This window comes from Ovis aries, chromosome 2 (assembly GCF_016772045.2).
Source record: "Ovis aries strain OAR_USU_Benz2616 breed Rambouillet chromosome 2, ARS-UI_Ramb_v3.0, whole genome shotgun sequence".
Lineage (NCBI taxonomy): Eukaryota > Metazoa > Chordata > Mammalia > Artiodactyla > Bovidae > Ovis > Ovis aries.
Window position 1 is genome coordinate 105,616,793 of NC_056055.1, and position 22,342 is coordinate 105,639,134.

The window sequence follows — 22,342 nt, forward strand, 5'->3', positions numbered from 1 at the left end:
CCAGAATACTGGGATAGGTTACTTTTCCCTTCTCCAGGGGATCTTCCCAACCCAGGGATTGAACCCAGGTGTCCTGCATTGCAGGCGGATTCTTTACCAGCTGAACCACAAGGGAAGCCCAAGAACACTGGAGTGGGTAGCTTATCCCTTTTCCAGGGGATCTTCCCGACCCAGGAAGCAAACTGGGGTCTCCTGCATTGCAGGCAGATTCTTTACCAACTGAGCTATCAGGGTTGCAAATGGCCCTTCTTTCTGTATCCTCTGTGGTCTCTCCTCCACACAGGTAGGTAGAGAGAGAGGGGAAGCAAGCTGTCTGGCTTCTCTTCTTTTAAAACTTTTTTTAAAATTAATTTATTTTACATTTGGCTGCGCTTGTCTTCATTGCTTTGTGGGGGCTTTCTCCAGTTGTGGCGAGAGGGGCTACTCTTCATTGCGGACCTCGGGCTTCTCATTGCTGTGGCTTCTCTTGCTGCGGATCACGGCTCTAGGGACACAATCTTCAGTTGCAACTCACAGGCTCTAGAGCTCGGGCCCAGGAGTTGTGGCGTACGGGCTTAGTTGCTCCATGGCACGTGGGATCTTCCTGGGCCAGGGATTGAACCCTGCACTGGCAGGTGGATTCTTATCTGCTGCATCAGCAGGGAAGCCCCCTGGTTTCTTTTATGATAAAGGCATCATCATGACCTCATCTAAACCTGACTACTCCCCAGGGATCCCATCTCCAAATACCATCCCACTGGGGGTCAGAGCTTCAACTTGTGAAATCTGGGGTGACACGATTCAGTCCATGGCAGGAGTTAATACACGGAAGACACTGAGCAGCCAGCACCAGAAAAATGATCAAATCCAAAAGTGCTGACAACACACGTGAGCGTGTTTGTGCTCATATAGCTCCTTGGGGTTTACAGCGCACCCTCACCCTCAAAACTTTTCTACCTGAGGCCTCTTAGCAGCCCTGTGAGGTAGGCTTTTTCCAGATGAGAAAGCCAAGGAGAGGCTGGGCGATTTGCCAAAGTCACGTGCACTTGAGCAGTTGAGCCTCCTGACTCAGCCCACGCGTTTCCTGTCTCTTTTTTCTGAGGTCACCCGCACCACCATTAGTACACTATGCCCCCTGGACTCAGGCCACAGCTGCCGAGAAGCTCACAGAGAGGTCTAAGTTAGAACTGACCGGTCTGCTTGGGCTCCCATACTTGGGGGTCTCCTGGACTGCGTCAGACTGCTTCTGTCCTCTAAGTTTCCCCTAGAGATAAATCAGTTGACTTCACTGTCTGTGAAAAAGCAACCCCATGCCGTCAGCAGGCAATATGGAACGTAGTCAGTGAAGTCATCGGGAAGAGTGACCGCAGGGAAGTACCCAAGTTCAGGGTTCTCCATCACGTGGGGGTCAAATGGGAGAGAAGTTTTATTTCCGTACGCCAGCAGAAATCGTTTCTGAGATTGTTTTTGCTAAGAGTAAGTAAAGAGTAAACTGTTCCCATATAAATGCAGAGTCATTGCCCTGGCTGGTGTTAGAGGCCAGTGAGATCACCATGGAGGATGGTCTAAGCTTTCTATGGATTACAGAAGGCTTGCTTGCTATAGATGCCCGATAAGTACTTTTCAAAAATCAACTAATCTTCCGAGAAGATCTTTTTTTAAAAAACAAAATTTTTTTATTTGGCTGCACCAGGTCTTAGTTTTGGCATGCAGGATCTTCAGTCATGACATGTGGGATCTACTTCCCTGACCAAGAGTCAAACTCGAACTCTCTGCATTGGCGTCCTAGCCACTAGACCACCAGTGAAGTCCCCAAGAAGATCTTTAATTTCTCATGAAGTATTCTTTTGCTTGAGAAGGTCTTCAGATATTAGAAATCCGTGGTGAGAAAGAGTCCTTTGTTTCCTCCAGATGTTGACCTGTGTGAGCCCTCCAACCTCATCTGTTTATCTTGGGTTCTGCGTAGGTGAGAAAACCTCCTCTAATTGGCACATGTGTGTGTGACTGGATGAATAAAGTATCTTTTGATTGTTAATCATCTAATTTGTGTGTGTGTGTGAAGGAAAATAGTGGGTCAGTCATCAGGGAGGATTTTGCAAATTTTGAATTTGCAACAAGAGCTGAGGAGGGCTTGAACATTTGTTGGGGGCAGGATATACAGCCCAAATCCCAGCTCAGTTTTCTGCCTTCCACTCAGCCAGGAGCAAGTCTCCCTTGATATGCTCAGAGGGTAAAGAATCTACTTGCAATCAAGAGACACAGGAGATGGGATTCCATCCCTGGGTCAGGAAGATCCCTTGGAGGAGGAAACTGTCAGCCGAGTGCAGAGAAAAAGAGAGCGAGCCGCACAGTCAGACAAGAAAAGGGAAATTTATTAGAGGGAAAAGAGAGGGTGACTGGCTCTTAAGGAGAACCAGCATCCTCCCTTTCTGACGGAGTCCTTCTTATACCCCACCAATGAAAAATCCTCTGAAGGGATGGTCACGTAGCTGGAGGTCTGGAATCTGGTGGTCTTGCAGCTTTGAGAAGATAGGCACCAGTGAGATAACAGGATGCCATTTGGGCAGTTTGGTCAGTCTCAAGGATCACTGTGATTTATTCTTTATTTGCAAGGTCGACATAACGAGCCATCTCATCAGTGAGACCCCATGTGGACCCTATCATTCCAGCCTTTTTGATTTAGGATAAGGGCCGAAGGTCAATCTTCTGTAACTACTTCCTGCGGAACAGGGGTATCATGGCGGGTGAGATAAGAAAAGGCTGGAATGTGGGTCAAGAGGATTTGTGTGGGGTCGAAGTTTTTGATAATCTGAGTGACTTAGAAGTAGCTTGTGGATAGTTCAGTTGGTGAAGGCTTGTAAGCGATCCTGAAGAAATTTTGAAAAAAGATGCATTAAACATGGGCTGAAAGTTAGAATAAGGGTGAGTAGAGGAGAGGGCCTAGAAAAGATAGGACCTGGAGCATCCAGTTCCAATTGCTTAACCAGTTTTCCCATGAATTACTGAGGTGTTGGGGTGTTCTCGAGGCCTCATTTGTCAGATTTCTTGCTGCTTCCTCTAGAACGCCTGATTTATTCGTGTAGAAACAGCAGACTTCCTCCAAAACCAGGCATAGGCCTCCTTTTTCTGCTGTGTCGAGGTCTAATCCTCGTCTGTTTTGGAGGACCACGGCTGCCAGGGTTTAGCTGGTTTAGAATAGTGATAAGGCTGTTAGCTCTTTCTTCTAGGCTGTCAGTGAGGTCTTTAGAAAGGCTCTTGTAGTAATTTAAAGAGGTTGTGAATCCTGTGGTCCCTGCCCCAATCCCAGCAGCTCTTCCTAAAATGATTAAGAGAAGAATGAACTGAATTGTCCGTCTGGGTCAGTTATGAGTTAGTGGATGGTTACTGGGTAGTCAGTTATGAGTTAGTCTGATTGTTAGGAGCCAGATATACCAGGGTGTATGTTCCTGTCCAGTTAGTGGGAAGACATCGGACTTCCCTGGTAGCTCAGATGGTTAAGTGTCTGTCTACAATGTGGGAGACGCGGGTTCAATCCCTGGGTCGGGAAGATCTCCTGGAGAAGGAAATGGCAATCCATGCCAGTACTATTGCCTGGAAAATCCCATGGACAGAGGAGCCTGGTGGGCTACATGTAGTCCATGGCGTCACAAAGAGTCGGACAAGACTGAGCGACTTCACTTCACTTCACAAAAGTAAGTAGTGGTTCCACACAAGAAAAATATTCCAGGAGTGAGAAGTCAACAGCTGAAATCGAAAGCAAATAGGAGTCTTTCTGGGAACTTGTTAGTAGTCTCTGAAACTGACTGTGAAGTCGCCAGTGTAGCCCCTACAAGAGGAGTATTTACAGGATATGCAGAAGGGAGTCTCCCTGAGAAAATAAAAGAATGCCCTGCAGTTCCTGAGACATGATAGAGATCGACCTGAAGGGAAGGAGAGAGATGAAGTGTGATTACAGAGGTGTGGTGGTATAGTTCCTAGTTGGGGGTAAGAATTGTTTATCGAGTTTTGTCTGGAAAAACAGAAAGAAGTTAATGTTGTTAATGTCAGAGGGGGTGGGTGTGAAGGTGCAGTAACCAGGCTGGATCAGAGGGTGGGCTTGGGATAGTAATAGAGGCTTTGAATTTTGAGAGAAGGTCTCTCCCAAGAATAAGAGTGGGGCATTTTGGGAGTATGAGAAAAGAATGGGAAAATGGAGTATCTTGAATTGTGCAAGGTAGAGGTTTGGAGAAGGAAATGGCAACCCACTCCAGTGTTCTTGCCTGGAGAATCCCAGGAACGGGGGAGCCTGGTGGGCTGCCGTCTATGGGGTCGCACAGAGTCGGACACGACTGAAGCAACTTAGCAGCAGCAGCAGCAGAGGTTCGGTTATTTGTGGCATAGATATTAAACCATCAACCCCCATAACAGAGGCCTGGGAGACCTTGGTTTTTCTGGAGTAGGCAGGCATAGCAGAGCAGGTGGCCCCTGTGTGAACGAGAAAGGAGGTCGGTTTACCTGCGACTGGAAGAGTTACCCGGGCTCTGCAGAGGGGATGAGAGTCGGGGCCTAGGGCTCTGGGCACCTTCAGCGCCCCACCTTCTTCAGCGGCGAGTCCGAGGAGGCTGGGCACAGCTGGCTCGGAGGACTCCGTGGGCCTTCTCTAGCTTTGCCTGCTCTTCCCGGTGATTGAAAATCTTAAAGGCTAAATTTTAAAGGTCTTGTTGAGGGGTTTGAGGGTTTTCTTCTGCCTTTCTTAGTTTCTTGCCGATATCTGGGGACGACTGGGAGATAAAATGGGTGTTAAGAACAATGGTGCCCTCTGCTGAAGTGGGGTCTCATTTTGTGTATTTTTGTAGCGCTTCCGCTACCCTGGCTAGAAATTGTGCCAGGTTTTCGTCTAGTCTTTGAGTTATTTCCCGGAGTTTATCAACGTTGATGGCTTTATGCCCTGCCTTTTGAAGGCCCACAATGAGGCAAGCAACCATACGGTTACGGGCTGCTCGTCCGGGTCTCCCTGCCTGATAACCCCAGTTGGGGTCATCTCGGGGGACAGCTGTGGCCCCTGCAGGCTTAGTGTCGTCAGTCCTGTGTATCTCATCAGCACGTGCCTGAGAGGCTTGACATACTCATTCCTTCTCTTCTGGGAGCAGAGTGGAGGAAAGGATGATGTAAATGTCACGCCAGGTTAGGTCGTAAGCCTGGGTCAGAGACTCGAATTCTTTTCGATAATTATCAGGGTCTGGGGAGAAGGAGCCAAGACGCCTTTCAGTCTGACACAGATCTGTGAGGGGGAATGGGACATGGACCTGAACAGTGCCCCCCCGGCTGCTTCCTGTAAAGGGGGGTAGGGGAAGGAGAAGGGTCCTGCTGTGAAGTTTCCTGTTTTAAATTTGTTCAGGACCCATGGCGAGGGGATCTAGGGAGGTCAGGGTAAAGCCTTGGGACCCTGAGGGTAGACAGTGGGGCTGAGGTCTCAGAGCTTATATCAGGCACAGCTGCGGGGAAGGGGTGGAGGCCTGCACTTCAGAAGGAGGGGGTGGGGTGTGCTCTGTAAGGAGGAGGTTTGGAACTGGATCTGGAGCAGCAGCAAGGGGATTGGGAGCGATGGGGGTGTGTGGGGGGGGTGTGTTTGGAAGGGTCGAAGGAAGACGAGAAGTCTCAACAGGGATCAGGAGACATTGTATTAGGAGGATGTGGTCCAGAGTGGACTAATAGTATTTGAGAAGTAGAACAGAATTCACAGTGAGTGAACAGCAAAGAAAGCCCGAACATTAAAGGATTTCTAACCACTTGCCACTGTGGTGGCAGAAGTTATCGAGGTCCTGTAGAGTATTATAATCAAGAGTTCTGTTTTCTGGCCATTGGAACCTGTTATCAAGTCTGTATGGCGGCCAGAAAGTGTTAGAATAGTAAATAAGTCTTTTTGGTCTTATCTCCCGTTGGAAGCCTGAAGCTTTCAGGTTTCGGAGAAGGCATCCTAAAGGAGTAGATTTTGAAGGCTGGGATTGAGAATTTCCCTTTGCGGCCGAATAGGGAAGTTAGATATGGGCGAGAGAAAGCGAGGAGAAAGGTCCGAGAGAAAAGGCGTCCCCGTCCCCGTGCTCAGGACTTTCTCAGAGTTATAATAGTCTGCTTTGAAATGGATGTCCCCTATTTCAAAGTCTGGCGGGGTGCAAGGCCGAGGGCCGAGGGCCGTGGGGATCTTCCCACCTAGTGCTAGGGCTTGGAAAGCGAGAGAGAGGATCCAAGAGAATGGGGTTTCACTCACCCTTGTAACTGATGGATGAAAAATGGGCTGGGGCGTGGATGTCAGTCCAGCAAGGCAAGTGGAGAGTCCCGCCCCAGAGCTCGTCTCAGTTTCTCGGCAAGGTCCACGGCAGGGGACCGCCAGAGGTGGGCTCGGGAGGGGAGCCCACCCAGTTGCGGTGGATCTTCCCGCACCAGTTTCGGCACCAGAATGTAAGGCGAATGCAGAGAAAAAGAGCGCGAGCCGCGCAGTCAGACAAGAAAAGGGAAATTTATTAGAGGGAAAGAGAGGGTGACTGGCTCTTAAGGAGAACCAGCGTCCTCACTTTCTGACGGAGTCCTTCTTATACCCCACCAATGAAAAATCCTCTGAAGGGATGGTCACGTAGCTGGAGGTCTAGAATCTGGTGTTCTCGCAGCTTTGAGAAGATAGGAACCAGTGAGATAACAGGATGCCATTTGGGCAATTTGGTCAGTCTCAACGATCACTGTGATTTATTCTTTGTTTGCGAGGTCGACATAACGAGCCATCTTATCAGTGAGACCCCATGTGGACCCGATCTGAAACAACCCACTCCAGTATTCTTGCCTGGGAAATCCCATGAACAGAAAAGCCTCGAGCGCTACACTTCACGGGGTTGCAAGAGACTTGGACATGACCGAGCAGCTAAGCACGCACAAGCACAGCTAGGAGTGGCTTTCAGTCCAGGAGCAGGAAGCTCATGGAAGACTGACTGGGGTAATGGGCTCCTAAACCCATAAAACCGTGGTGCCTCCTGCCAACAGAGGGAGCAGAACCTGTGGGAGGCAGGGTTCTGGCTGCCATCAGTTTGCTGATAGCACTGGGCCAGATGTCAGTCAGGAAGTCGAGGGCAGGAGGATGGGTTGAGCTTAAGCCTGGAGCCTGCTGTCGCTGTGAACCAGCACATCAGCTCAACACCAGGGACAGGGGCTTTCCTGGAGGTCCAGTGGTTAAGAATTCACCTTCCAATGCAGGGGACAAAGGTTTGCTTCCTGGTTGGGGAACTAAGATCTCATATGCCATGGGGCAACTGAGCCTGCATAGCGCAACTAGAGAAGCCTGAGCTCTGCAGCAAAACCCCAGCGCAGCCAAAATTAAAAAAAAGCCGGGGTAGAAGAACCAGGGTCCTTGTGTCTGAGACAAGCGTGAGTTAATCAAGGCAAAAATACCTGTGCTCTGTTGACTTGTCCCTTTTATACTTAGTCACTTTTTTTTTTTCACTTTAGGTTTTCAATCGGGGCGTCCTTTCCCTTTAGATGCAGGTAAAATGGATGGAAACCTTCCACTGTGACGATCTTTGGATGTTAAAGGTGTCCCTAGATGTTACAAATCCCCAGGTAAAGGAGGATGCTGGGGGAAAAGGTTGTGCTTGCTTTCTGAAGACATAAAGCTCCACCATTGTTTGATTTCTTGACTGCTATTATTTTCATTTATTTATTTGGCCATGCCATATGGCATGTGGGATCTCAGCTCCCCGACCAGGGACTGAACCTGCACCCCCTGCAGTAGAAGAAGAGTCTTAACCACCGGACCACCAGGGAAGTCCTGCCACCCTTGTTGATTTTTGAAGCTCCCAGTGAACCTGGTGAGTTTAGTAAACCCACCTGCAGATTTAGGAATAGACGGTGAGGATGGCAGGAGAAGCCACAAGGTGGAGGATGGCTCTGCTTTGCAGAAAGTCACCCAGCACATAGGGTTTCTTCTTCCAGAAGATGTTCTTTGCTGACCCCACCATGCTGGATTTCATGTCGACCCCGACCCCTCCCTTCTCCTTCGATTCTGTCTCTCCTTCCTTTCAGTGGCAGGACAGCAGCCTCCCCCGCTGCTCTGATGTCAAGGTCCTTGCTGACATTCATTCACCCCACAAGGTCTCACATCCCTGGTCTGAGCTAACTCAAGATCCTTCCTGTATTGGTTGGAATTCTGGGTTCAGCTGTATTCTCTTTTTAATCTCATTTCTCCAGAGAGGTTTCATTTGGAAATTCCAACCTTGCTCAGCTGGTATAAGGGAGTCACAGCAGGACTGCTGTGGGATCATCCTGGCCTCCCAGTTCTGGGTGCGCCTGGGGAGAGGGGGGGTGCACCCCAGGGGAGCCCTGTAGCTGCTGGGAGGTGGAGACGGCTCCTTGGCCCTTGGCATAGCGGAGGTTCTGGTGCAGCAGAAGCCCTCCCAGCTGAGGAAACATGTTCTAGACACTCCGACCAAGGTTGTCCTGAAGCTTTCTTTAGTTCTTTTTAAATTTATTTTTTATTATTTTTTTGGCAGTGCCGTGTGGTTTGCACGCTCCTGGTTTTAGGGCTTTGGACCTGAGCTGAATTACACCGTGGGCTTTCCTCATTCTCCAGCTTGCAGACATCAGACTGTGAGACTTCCTGACCTCTGTAAGCATGGGAGCCAGTTCCTAGAATAAATCTCCCCTCCTCTCTCCCTCTCTCTCTGTTCGTATGTATATCTCTTGGTTTATTCTCCAGAGAACCCCAGTGATTATGTGAGCTGTACACTCACTCCAGGCTAGAGATGAAATCTAGCAAATGGAATCTAAAATGCTGGTCTTTTAATGATCTTCAGAGATGACGTGGCTGAACCCATTAGTGGGGAGTAGAGGAGGGTGAGGAGAAATAACATGGACCTGAGCTCATCTGGACTAGAGCTGATTGGAGCCTGAGTTTCCGAAGCACCACAGACCTGACCCCAGTGCCTGTGACGCCCGTCCCTCCAGGACCCACATGACTGACATCGCCACTTGGTGCAGGTGCCAACAAAGGATGCGGGCATCACCTGCGGGGGGTCATCGTCACGCTGGTGTTTCCAGGGCCAGAGTTAGCAAATGCCACGGTGATAATGTGCTGATGGCTGCTTCCCCACGCCCCTGGCTTCAGGTTGGAGTGTGGGGCCAAGAGAAACAAACAATTTGTTAGGAGCCAGGGAGATGGCTGGGCAGGAATGAGCTATCTGTAAGCTGCCTTTGGTCTCTTCCCAGCTGGTCCCCCTCTTTTTAGTTGATCAATTATTTAAACAATTTACTTGGCTGCACCGGTCTTAGTTGGGGCATGCAGGATCTTTAGCTGTGGCATGTGAACTCTTAGTTTGGCATAGGGGATCCAGTTCCCTGATCAGGTCTCAAACCCAGGCCCCCTGCATTGGAACCACAGAGCCTTAGCCGCTGGACTGTGAGGGAAGTCTCTGGGTGCCCATTGGAAATAGGTGGGTAATGGGCTTGGCCTCCCTGGAGTCCCTGGCTCCTGCAGTGGTCCCTGCATGGAAGGCACTTCAGTGGTCTCCGGGGGGAGGGGTCTTCCCAGGGGTCCCAGGAGCAGCACTGTGAGGTGCACAGGCGTGCCTCTGTGTGTCCCTTGACCTTCCCTGGTGTGAGGCAAGGCAAGGAGAGGAAAGACAGGCTTAGGCTTTGGGAGCTGGAATTTGCCCCTGGCCTTTAGTTGGTGTGTGAAGTCATTGGGCTTTGATAAGCCTTGGTTTTGTCCTCTGTGTCGCCTGAGAAATGGGGATGGTATTTGCCGGAGGTCTGAAGTCAAGACATCAGCAGGGTTCATCTCTCCTGATACTACTCTCCTTGGCTTGGAGGTGGCTGCCGTCTCTCCCTGCCTCGACTTGGTTTCTCCTCTGTGCTTGAGGACCACTGGGGTCTCTCTGTGTTCAAATTCCACCTTCTTTACACAGGTCAGATTGGATTAGGGCTCACCTGTAGACCTGACTTCATTTTAACTTCTTTTAAGTTAAAGAAGTTAGCTTTAAAGACTGTCTCCAAACACAGTCAGAGGTCATGGGGCTTAGGGTTTTGACATATGAATGTTGCGGCGGGGGCTGGAATTCAGTCCATAGGGCTTCCCTGGTAGCTCAGCTGCCAGTGCAGGAAACACAAGATTTGACCTCTGGGTTGGGAACATCCTTTGGAGAAAGAAATGGCAGTATACAGCTCCAGTATTCCTGCCTGGAAAATTCCATGGATAGAGAAGCCTGGCAGGCTATAGCTCACGAGGTCACAAAGATATCTTTCTGTCATAAGGGTGGTGTCATCTGCATATCTGAGGTTATTGATATTTCTTTCGGCAATCTTGATTCCAGCTTGTGCTTCTTCCAGCCCAGCATTTCACATGATGTACTCGGCATATAAGTTAAATAAGCAGGGTGACAATATACAGCCTTGATGTACTCCTCTCCTGATTGGGAACCAGTCTGTTGTTTTATGTCCAGTTCTAACTGTTGCTTCCTGACCTGCATATAGGTTTCTTAAGAGGCAGGTCAGGTGGTCTGTATTCCCATCTCTCTCAGAATTTTCCACAGTTTGTTGTGATCCACAGTCAAAGGCTTTGGCATAGTCAATAAAGCAGAAAGAGATGTTTTTCTGGAACTCTCTTGCTTTTTCCATGATCCAGCGGATGTTGGCAATTTGATCTCTGGTTCCTCTGCCTTTTCTAAAACTGGCTTGAACATCAGGAAGTTCACGGTTCATATACTGCTAAAGCCTGGCTTGGAGAATTTGAGCATTAGTTTTGCTAGTGTGTGAGATGAGTACAGTTGTGCGGTAGTTTGAGCATTCTTTGGCATTGCCTTTCTTTGGAATTGGAATGAAAACTCACCTTTTCCAGTCCTGTGGCCACTGTGGACTTTTCCAAATTTGCTGGCATATTGAGTGCAGCACTTTCACAGCATCATCTTTCAGGATTTGAAACAGCTCAACTGGGATTCCATCACCTCCACTAGCTTTGTTCATAGAGATACTTCCTCAGGCCCACTTGACTTTGCATTCCAGGATCTCTGACTCTAGGTGAGTGATCACACCATCGTGGTTATCTGAGTCATGAGGATCTTTTTTGTACAGTTCTTCTGTGTATTCTTGCCACCTCTTCTTAACATCTTCTGCTTCAGTTAGGTCCATACCATTTCTGTCCTTTATTGAGCCCATCTTTGCATGAAATGTTCCCTTGGTGTCTCCAATTTTCTTGAAGAGATCTCTAGTCTTTCCCATTCTATTGTTTTCCTCTATTTCTTTGCATTGATCGCTGAGGAAGGCTGTCTTATCTCTCCTTGGTATTCTTTGGAACTCTGCATTCAAATGGGTATATCTTTCCTTTTCTCCTTTGCCTTTAGCTTCTCTTCTTTTCTCAGCTATTTTGTACGGCCTCCTCAGACAACCATTCTGCCTTTTTGCATTTCTTTTTCTTGGGGATGGTCTTGATCACTGCCTCCTGAACAATGTCACGAACCTCCATCCTTAGGTTTTCAGGCACTCTGTCTGTCAGATCTAATCCCTTGAATCTACTTGTCACTTCCACTGCATAATTGTGAGGGATTTGACTTAGGTCATACCTGAATGGAAACAGTGAGAGACTTTATTTTCTTGGGCTCCCAGCACTGCAGATGGTGACTGCAGCCATGAAATTAAAAATGCTTGCTCCTCGGAAGAAAAGCTATGACCAACGTAGACAGCATATTAAAAAGCAGAGACATTACGTTGCCAACAAAGGTCCATCTAGTCAAAGCTATGGTTTTCCAGTAGGCATGTATGGATGTGAGAGTTGGACTGTGAAGAAGGCTGAGCACCAAAGAATTGATGCTTTTGAACTGTGGTGTTGGAGAAGACTCTTGAGAGTCCTTTGGACTGCAAAGAGATCCAACCAGTGCATCCTAAAGGAAATCAGTCCTGAATATTCATTGGAAGCACTGATGCTGAAGCTGAAACTCCAATACTTTGGCCACCTGATGTGAAGACCTGATTCATTGGAAAAGACCCTGATGCTGGGAAAGATTGAAGGAGGGAGGAAAAGGGGACAACAGAGGATGAGATGGTTGGATCGCATCACCAACTTTATGGACATGAGTTTGAGTAAGCTCCGGGTGTTGGTGATTGACAGGGAAGCCTGGGGTGCTGCTGTCCATGGGGTTGCAAAGAGTCGGATATGGCTGAGCTACTGAACTGAACTAAACTGAACTGAGTAGGTGATGCCATCCAACCATTTCATCCTCTGCCACTTCCTCTCCTTTTGCCTTCAGTCTTTCCCACCATTAGGGTTTTTCCTAGGAGTCAGCTCTTTGCATCAGGCAGCCAAAGTATTGGAGCTTCAGCTTCAGCAGCAGTCCTTCCAGTGAATGTTCAGGGTTGATTTCCTTTAGGATTGACTGGAAACAGTGAAAAGCCTGCTCAGCATTGCTTTGCCAACAGTCTATCCTAAGGGACTTCCCTTGGGCTAGTCTTACTGAGAAGTTGTCTGCTGGTTCTGAATCTGTGGAAGATGCATTGCTCCCAAGTCAAAAACATGCTATGATTACAGTCCACCTATTGTGCCTTTTGTGATGGGATTTTTTGCTGCATAAATGAAGAAAGGGTGTTAGTGGATATATATATATAAATATTAGGGGAGCCTTTTTGGCGAGAAATTTTCTCTCAGTAGAAATATTATTATTATTTAAAAAAACTTTTTTGACCACACCTATTGGCATGTGGGGGCTTCCCAGATGGCGCTAGTGGTAAAAGAACCCACCTGCCAATGCAGGAGACATAAGAGACGCTGGTTCAATCCCTGGGTTAGGAAGATCTCCTGGAGGAGGGCACAGCAACCCACTCCAGCATTCTTGCCTAGAGAATCCCATGGACAGAAGAGCGTGGTGGGCTATGGTCCATAGGATCACAAAGAGTCAGACAGGCACTCATGCTCATGTTGGCATGCGGCATCCTAGCTCCCTGACCAGGGATCAAACCCTCATCTCCTGCTTTGGAAGCTCAGTCTTAACCAGTGGACCTCCAGGGAAGTCTCGCATTATTATTTATTTCTATAGTGCTTGAAAGAGTCTAAGTAATCTTATAATTGAAAGGCACCTAGACATGATGGAGGGCCTTGTAAGGCGAGGCGCTGTTCTGGGTGTTGAGGATACCGATGTGAAATGAAAATGTCTCCTGCCATAGCAATAAACAAGAAATGTCACAGCCATCAGTGGTTTCTGGCCTCCAACATGAATGAGGCCTCCCCAAATTGCCATCTAGCAGCTGCAGCCACCCCCCAAGGTGACCATAGAGGAACTGGGGAAATGCAGGAAGCAGCCTTCGGCCGCTCCTTAAGGTGAACAAGGAAACTGGATGGGCCCCAGACAGCTGAGGTGCATATGAAAGGAAAGAATTCAGTGAGCCCAGAGGCTTGCATCTTCCCATACAATGTTGAATTCCTTAACTAGATACCTGATCTTTGAAGTTCAGACTGCCTGCTCCCTCCGTTGTGTACACTGTGTGCAGCCGGCTGCCCCTCCTCCATTCTAGGAGCAGTCTCTCAGAGCTGACTGTGCTGAGGTCTTCCTGGGCTGCAGTCCCCATCACGCTCCACATAAAGCTTAACTTACAGCTCTCAAGTTGTGCATACTTTTAAGTTGACACAGAGAAGGTCTTGACAGGCTCTTTGCTCTCCAGGATGTCAACCTTCTCCACTGTTCTGAACATCCACTGCCGAAGGTGAGTAGCACTTTGTAATGGGAACCCTGGCTCGTGGTCACTAGCCGCGGTCTGGGAGAGTGAGGCTTCCTGGTCACTGGCTACTGCACCAGGCACCCTGACGTCTGAATGAAGAGTGAGCTCTCTGCCCTACCTGTCCCACCCTACAGGTTCAAATGTCACCTTCTGTACACGTGAGGCTGCCACATCCCTTGATTTGGGTCGGAGGCCTGCATTCCACCAGCTCATGCTCTTGGGATTCCGTTCCCAGACCTGACCTCCCCCCTGCCTGGTTGGGCTTCTTCCTGTTAGCTACTCTCTTCCTGAAAGCATGGCCTCTGGAGAGGACCCAGTGGAGAGCAGCGCAGTGCCTGGGGTGGCGGTGGGGAACACTCCTCGCCAAAGAGACCCCAGTGCCCTTTCCTCTGGAGGCAGTGGGTCATGGCTGGTTTTTCTAAAGGCAAGACTCTTTTTTTCTCAGGTTACTAATGTTCAGACTCTACATGAAGCCACTTGACTTCTCCCTATGCTGCATTAAGGTTGGGATCAGGGGTAGGGCAACAGAATGGAATCATGCCTCTCACCCCTTTTGTTGTTATGAATGATAATATTCATTTATTTATAGTAACGTTGGCCAGCTATGGAAAGTCTGGTGTACCAAAGTGTGCCTTAAATATTTTATGGGGTTCTAAAAGCCTGATCTGTGGTTTGAGCTGCAACGAGGATGACAGGAATGCCTTCATCTTTCCAGAAAGAGCCCCGGGTTGCTGGGAGCCCCAGGCCAGTGCCCTTTGCTCAACTGCAGTCACTTCACTGAAACAGATTCTTATCATTGCATTCCCAGTGAAATGGAGTTTGGAATTCTCAAAGACAGATTTTAAAATGTCTGTTATACATATATAACAAGTAAATACAAATATTAATAAAAAGGAATTCGCTAGTGGCCCAGTGCTTAGGACTCCACTCTTTCACTGCTGAGGGCCCAGATTTAATCCCTAGATGGGAAATAAGATCCCTCATGCCTTTCGGCTTTGCCAAAAAGACCAAAAACCACTATAACATTTGTCCCATGCACTTTCATTGCACAATATCATTCAGTCTTTACATCAGCCCTGTAAGATCTTTTAACAGATGGGGACCCTGAAGTAGGGCAGTGAGGTGATCTGTCCAGGGACCCACAGCCGGTCAACACTTAAGCTGGGACATGAACTCAGCTCATTTGGCTGCAGTTCAGCAAAATCTGTCAGGAGTAGTGACCAAAGCCACTCAGGGCAGAGATCCTCCTAGAGCCAGGTGCTGGGAGAATGAAGTCAGCAGAAAGCAGAGGAGCCCCAGAGCCCAGCCAGCGAGGGCTGGGATTTTACTGAGGGGCCAGATGAGCTGCACTGCAACACACACAAGTACATATGTGTACACATACACTACAAATACACATGTCACACTCAATGCACACACTCCACACACAACCACACACACCACACACAACCACACACACACCACACACACCACACACAACACACACACTCCACACACAACACACACACTCCACACACTCCACACACACTCCACACACACACACACACAACCACACACACACCACACACAACACACACACTCCACACACAACACACACACACACACACACACACTCACACACACCACACACACACCACCACACACACACACACATACACACACACACACACACACACACACACAACACACATACACACACACACACACACATGCACTACACACATACACACACCAGACACACAGCACACACAACCACATACCACACACACACACCACACATGTACACACATCACACACCAGACACGCACCAGACACACACCACACATACCACATACACATGCCACACACACCACAAACGCACACCACCACCGCCACCCACCCCCACAAGCCTTGTGGAACAGAAGTGGAGAGAGACAGAACTAGTACTGTGATGAGGAGAATCTGGGAAGGCTTTACCCAAAGAGACCTCTGAGTGAGATTTTGGAGATGTTGGCAATAGGAGGAAGAGCCTGGGGTGGGCGGGGGAGCAGAGGCCCTGGATCCCTCTGGGCAAGGGCAGAACGAGGCTTCCCTTTGCCCTGGGGGAGGGGTCTGAGCAGGGGAAGGACTGGGTAACCAGGAGACCCAGCGAGGCTGCTGTTTCGATGCTTCCCGAAGGCCCTAGCCCAGCCAGCCAGCTGGGCCTTTGGAATATAGAGTTTGTCTTTGCAGTGCCCTCCGCTTCCCAAGCCCTCCAGCTCTTCATCTCCACTTAAGCTCCAGGCTAAGAATAAATGCATCTCTTCCCTGAAGCATGTATTGACCTGTCCTGGAAGAGACCTTGCCCTGTCCGCCCCCAGTGCTGGAGCTGATGCCTTGTGGTCACTCATGATAAGTGCCCTGGGAGCCCCCCAAGGGAGGGATGGCACCCTGCTCACCTCTGTCCCTTTTCAGACCCTGTTTCTGGCCCTGCCCGTGGTGGTCATCCCAGGCATTCCTCTGAATTAGTCCATAGACTTGCCCTGGGGGGCCCTGGCCGCTCCCCACGACCCCAGGAGGCCTCAATACTCACCGTGCACTCAGCTTCTCTTCTCTGGGGGGCAGATGGCACTAAACTGTGACCCTTGTCAAGTCCTGACCCCCCACCCCAGGGTCTGTGTTCCTCTTTCCCAGAAAATGTGCCAGGCAGAGAAGGGGAAAGCCGCGCCTCCAGCGGCAGGACCTCTTGGGGAAGCCTCTCTTGAGTCTGCAAAGGATGCTGGCAGTTGATTGCTTCAGCTGGACAGTTCCCACCCAGGACGCCTGCCCTCCATGACTACAAATGCAGAGCACCTCAGTGGGCCCCTGCCTGTCCTGGCGGCTGCCCCAGAGCTTGACCACAGTGCCCTGGCACCCCTCAAACCTCACCCTGTGGCCCGGGGAGGGCCTGGAGGTCAGGAAATGAAGGGAACACAAAACCACTTGGTCCCTGTCTCTCAGTGTCTGGAAGCTTGTCTCTCACTGCGACAGCAGGCATGGACAGCAGGCCTCTCCTCCCGAGACCAGGGTCCCCCCAGGCCCCAGTCCAGCCACTGCTCTGGTGAGCGCAAGGTGCACGTCGCTCATCCTGGATGTCAGAGGCTTCCTGGTGTTTGCTTTGCTGCCTCCCCTCTGAGGGTCACGTGCTTTGGTGTAGACTAAAGCTGAAAGGAGGTAAAAGTTTTTGTTTCCTGCTTTGCCATCACAAGGGATCCCAAGCCCTCCTTGTTCCTCTTCTTTCTTCTCATACAGCTGAATGGGCTCCTTTGTCAGCCTTAGTGTGCTTCCCCAGTCCCATCTGGGGCCATCATCTGCCCGCCTCATCTGTGTCTTTCTTGTGCCTCCGGAATGCACTGAACAGTTGTGTAGCTTGCTCACAGCACAACCCCAGGGGGCACCCTTCACAGAAATGAGGAGGTGAATGGCACACAGGTCCACAGGAGCCTCATGGGGCCCCTTCTGCATTTCATATCCTGTCTTTGCCATGTTGGAGTCCATGAGAGACTTCCTTGAGTTGGTGGCCCTGAGGTTCTTTTCCCATTTGGGGGAAGAACCGTTAGAGAACCATTTCTCTATTTTAAGAAAAAAAAAAAAAAAACAGCTCAGGGATTATGAGCAGTGGTGATTAATACTTGGCCTCTGTGTTGGAGAGAAACTAAGAGAGTGGTGAGGAATAGGGAGAAATAGAGCATATAAGCCTTAAAGAAAGGGATAACTTCTGCTCAGTTCTGGAGTAGAAGTTATCTACTACATAATATCTACTACATATATCTTCCCTGGTGGCTCAGAGGTTAAAGCGGCTGCCTCCAATGCGGGAGACCTGGGTTCGATCCCTGGGTTGGGAAGATTCCCCTGGAGAAGGAAATGGTAACCCACTCCAGTATTCGTGCCTGGAGAATCCCAGGGACAGAGGAGACTGGTGGGCTACTATGCATGGGGTCCTAAAGAGTCAGACACAACTGAAGCAACTTTGCTTGAACGCATGTGTTCCTTTCTAGATTCATATGCTGAAGCCCCAGTATCTCAGAGTGTGACTGTATTTGGAGATAAGGTCTTCAAAGAGGTGACTGAGCTTTTTTTTTTTTTTTAAATTAATTTGCCTCTGCTGGGTCTTAGCTGCTGCATGTGGGTCTTAGCTGCTGCATGTGGGATCTAGTTCCCTGACCAGGGATCAAACCCGGGCCCCCTGCATTGGGAGTGCAGAGTCTTAGCCACTGGACCACTTGGGAAGTCCCAGGACATGGATTTTTATTTTAAGTGAGATGGAAGCCATCTGCAGGATGACGTGATCCTTCGTAGGCTTTGAAAGGATCCTTGTGGCTGCTTGAATTGTGGAGGGCTTTACGGTGGGCCTTCATCCAGTCAGATCAGGGTCCTTATAAAAGAACTGTAGAGACCATGTGGAAGGGACAGAGGACGAGAGACCACATGAGGACGTGGTGAGCAGGTGACTGCGATAACGTGATTTATAAAAAAGTATGCTTGGTCATTCAGAGGACCAAAGTATGTCTCTCATATATATCATGTCTCACTCTGTACCCCATGGACTATAGCCCACCAGGCTCCTCTGTCCATGGAATTTTCCAGGCAAGAATACTGGAATGGGGTACCATTTCCTACTCCAGGGGATCTTCCTAACCCAGGAATCAAACCTGTGTCTCTAGCATCTCCTGCACTGGCCGGCGGATTCTTCACCACTGCGCCACCTGGGAAGCCCCTCCTGTATATTTGGTCTCTGTCCACAGTTCCTGGCTAAAAGCTCCCCGAAGCCTTGGAATTTCCTGTGAGAGTGATAAATGTTAATGTGATGACTTTTGGATCCCACCTAAGGATGGGGGCTGGTTTCCTTGGAGAACAACCAAGTGTCTGGAGGGTTGGAAGTTTTCAGTCCCACCCCGGACCTCTGGGCTGGAGGTGGGATCAACTTCTATCAACCAATGATTTGGTCAGTCATGCCTATATAATGAAACATCCCCCAAATCCAAACAGGTGGAGTTTGGCAAGCTTCCGGGTTTGCGATCACATGGAGATTCAGGGAGGGCAGTATGCCTGGAGAGGCATTGTTTGCGCTGTGTGTCTCTTCCACCTGACTGTTCCTTGAGTCACATCCTTTTGTAGTAAACCAGTCATCTAGTAAGTAAAATGTTTCTCAGAATTCTGAGAGCCGCCGTAGCAAATTGACAGCATCTGGAGTGGCAAGGAGGAACAATTTTGTAGGACCAAACCCTTACCCTGTGGGCTTTGGTGTACTCTCTGGGTAGACAGTGTCAGAACAGAGTTGAATTGTAAGAGTCCTTGCTGGTGTCTGAGGGTTATCTGTTGGTCTAGGGGAATACCCAGCCCCGCATTAGAATTGGGTTCAGGAACCTAATTTAGTAACCATCTGTAAGCCAAGGAGAGAGGTCACAAAAAGACCAAGGTTTCTGACACCTTGATCTCAGACTTCTAGGCTCCAAAATTGTGAGAAAATTAATTTCTATTGTCTAAAATTAATTTCTGTTGTCCAAGTCACCCAGTGTATGCGGAGGCCCACATGGCCAGAAACGAGGGTGGCTTCCAGCCAAAAACTAGCTAGGAACTCAGGCCCTCAGTCTAGCAGCCCCACAGGAAGTGAATCCTGCTGACAATCACATGATTGACTTTGGAAGTGGACCCTCCCTGAACCGAGCCTTCCGATAAGACCATTATCTTGGCTGAGTACAGCTTTGTGAGAGACCCTGAGCAGAGGATAGCAAAGTTATGTCCAGATTCCTGGCTCACAGAAGCTGTGTGATGATAGACGTGTTTCTAGGTGCTGTGTGCTAATGTTACTCAGCAGTATATAATTAATTCAGTCCAGAAAAGAGCTCTTTGAGGTGGAGACTGGAGTTAATCCTAGGCCCAGTCAGCACTGGCCTGAGGCAGACTCCTCGACTGTACCTGGAAACTTGAGGCTCCTGGGATGAATCTCAAACTCCCCACTAATGAGCTGAGAAGTTTGGACAGGTCTCCAAGGTCTTTTTTGGTGCCAACTTTCTACAACATGATTAAGAGCTCACAGCCAGCACACCTGGGTTGGTTGGCTGATGGCCGCCCATTGAGGCTTCATTTAAAAACCAGCATTTGAGGCGCTTCCCAGGTGGCTCAGTGGTAAAGAATCCACTTGCCAATGCAGGAGACACGGGTTGGATCCCTGGTCCAGGAAGGTCCCGTGTGCCAAGGAGCAGCTAAACCTGTGCATCCCAATGGCTGAGTCTGTGCTCTAGAGCTGGGGAATCCAAACTGTTGAGCCCACAAACTGCAACTGCTGAAGCCTGAGCGCCCTGGAGCCTGTGCTCTGCAACAAGAGAAGTCACAGCAACGAGAAGCCTGCTCATGGCAACGAGGGAAAGCCCGACTGGCGATGAAGACCCAGCACAGCCAAAAATAAATAAATTAAAAAAAATTTTTTTAAAGCAGTGGTTGACTTCAGAATTTTGCAGACGGCAGCCAGTGTCAAATACTGTCTCCCCAAATTCATGTCCATCTAGAACCTCAGATATTCATTGGAAAGCTTGATGCTGAAGCTCCAACACTTTAACCATTTGATGTGAAGAGGTGACTCACTGGAAAAGATCCTGAGGCTGGGAAAGATTGAAGGCAAGAGGAGACGGGCACAGCAGAGGATGAGATGGTTAGAGAGCATCACTGACTCAACCCACAAGAATCTGAGCAAACTCCAGGAGATTGAGATAATGAAGGACAGGGGAGCCTGGTATGCTGCAGTCTGTGGGGACACAAAGAGCTGGACAGGACTGAACAACAAACAAATGTTATACAGAGGTCATCGAGACTCTTGGATTTCCATGAAGTGTAAATATGTCACAATGCAGCCATGAGGAACCATGACTTTGAAGATTTTAGATAATGCTATCCACAGTTTTCCAAATTAAGAACAAAAAGCAGAAGTATGTAGAGTGTGACTATGACTTAGTGAAAAGAGAGACCCACTGCAGAGGGAAAGCTGAAATACAGATAAATGGTAGGACTGCAGCGGATTTTCTCCCTGTTAATTTTTCAGAATTCTTTGATATGTTTATATGCACTTCTATGGAAAATACTATAGGAGATTTTGTAAAAGGAATTCAGATTTTAAGAGAGACTGCGAAACATACTAGTGAAATGAATTTGTGGCACCATTACCCACCTCAGTAACAACACTGTCAGCATGAACGTGCGTCACTTTTTCCCTGTCTATCTCCTACCTCCCAGAGGGAACAAACACTCAGAATTGAACTTCCATTGGGACTTCCTGGTGGTCCAGTGGTTAAGACTTCACCTTCCAATGCAGTGGATATACGTTCCATCCCTGGTCAGGGAGCCAAGATCCCACATGCCTGGGGCCAAAAATCCAAAATGTCAAACATCAAACAAGAAGCAATATTGTAACAAATTCAATAAAGACTATAAAAACGGCCCACATCAAAGGAATGCTTTAAAGAATTGAACATACATCAGTTTGGCCAAATATATCGTATTTGGCCTTTAAAAATATAGTACTGTGAATTACAAATCTGTAAATGGTGATTATTTGGTTCTACTTATTATAAGGTTTATTAGAAAGGTTGTACATACTAGTTCTGTGACTTTCTTCTTTGATTCAGTATTACCCAGCCAACTTTCATCGATATTCATTTCTCTAGGTGTCCTTCATTCACTCTCGTTGATGGATGTTGGGCTTAGCTGCTCAGCCGTGTCCGACTCTTTGTGATCCCATGGACTGTAGTCCACCAGGCTCCTCTGCCCATGGGGATTCTCCAGGCAAAAATCTTGGAGTGTGTTACCATGCCTTCCTCCAGGGGATCTTCCCAACCCAGGGACTGAACCCAGGTCTCCCACAGTGCAGGCAGGTTCTTTATCGACTGAGCTACCAGGGAAGCCTTTCGTTGATGATAGCCTTGCTTTTAAAATGTATTCATTCAGGGCTTTGTCCAGGTATTTTGGAATACAGGAATGGGCGGGGGGCGGCAGGAAATTCAGATTTTGAGAAAACATTTTCAGAGAGTTAAGACTTGTGGTATGATTTGACTAAATCATGGCCATTTTCTTTCCTCTTTCTCTCTCTGGTTTGTGCATTTCCCTGTCTGCTGCTGGGATGTGATTTAAGAGGGTTGTTTGTTTACCATCCCTGAGCCCTCCAGGCCATTTCAGCAGGACCCGAGGGCAGGATGGAGGTAGAGGGCAGAGTCCCTGGATGACTCCAGGCAGGGAACAGAACTCACAGGCTAGCGAAACTCCACTGTTTTCTTCAGAGTGGTTCAGTTCAGCTCAGTTCAGTCGCTCAGTCATATCCGACTCTTTGTGACTCCACGAATCACAGTACCCCAGGCCTCCCTGTTGGTTAGGAAGGATTTTTTTTTTTTTTTTTTTTTTTGGCATTTTTGCTTCCTCTGGGCATCTTTGGCCCACAAAATGACCTCAGCATCTCCTGACTGTGGAATCACATGCTTTTCTCTACTTTGAAGTTTGAGCTTTTTAAAATCCCTAGCTTTGGCAATAGGTAAGGTGGGGGTGATGTCAGCAGTGGGGACAAGGCTTTCAGCTGCTCGCCATCTGTCCACGTGAGTGCGATGAGTCCTAGGAAGCCCCGATTTGACCCTCCCTACAGGAAGCCACAGTGCACATC

The 22,342-nt window shown here is 48.8% G+C and overlaps 1 long non-coding RNA gene across 1 annotated transcript; it reads left to right on the top strand.

Annotated features, from left to right (window-relative positions):
* Positions 1-1,352: 1,352 nt before the first annotated feature.
* On the top strand, positions 1,353-21,297 carry LOC121818673 (uncharacterized). The gene is made up of 4 exons (XR_006058696.2): positions 1,353-1,945; positions 7,453-7,811; positions 8,493-8,608; positions 8,699-21,297. It is a non-coding gene; the product is annotated as an uncharacterized LOC121818673 (long non-coding RNA).
* Positions 21,298-22,342: the final 1,045 nt, after the last annotated feature.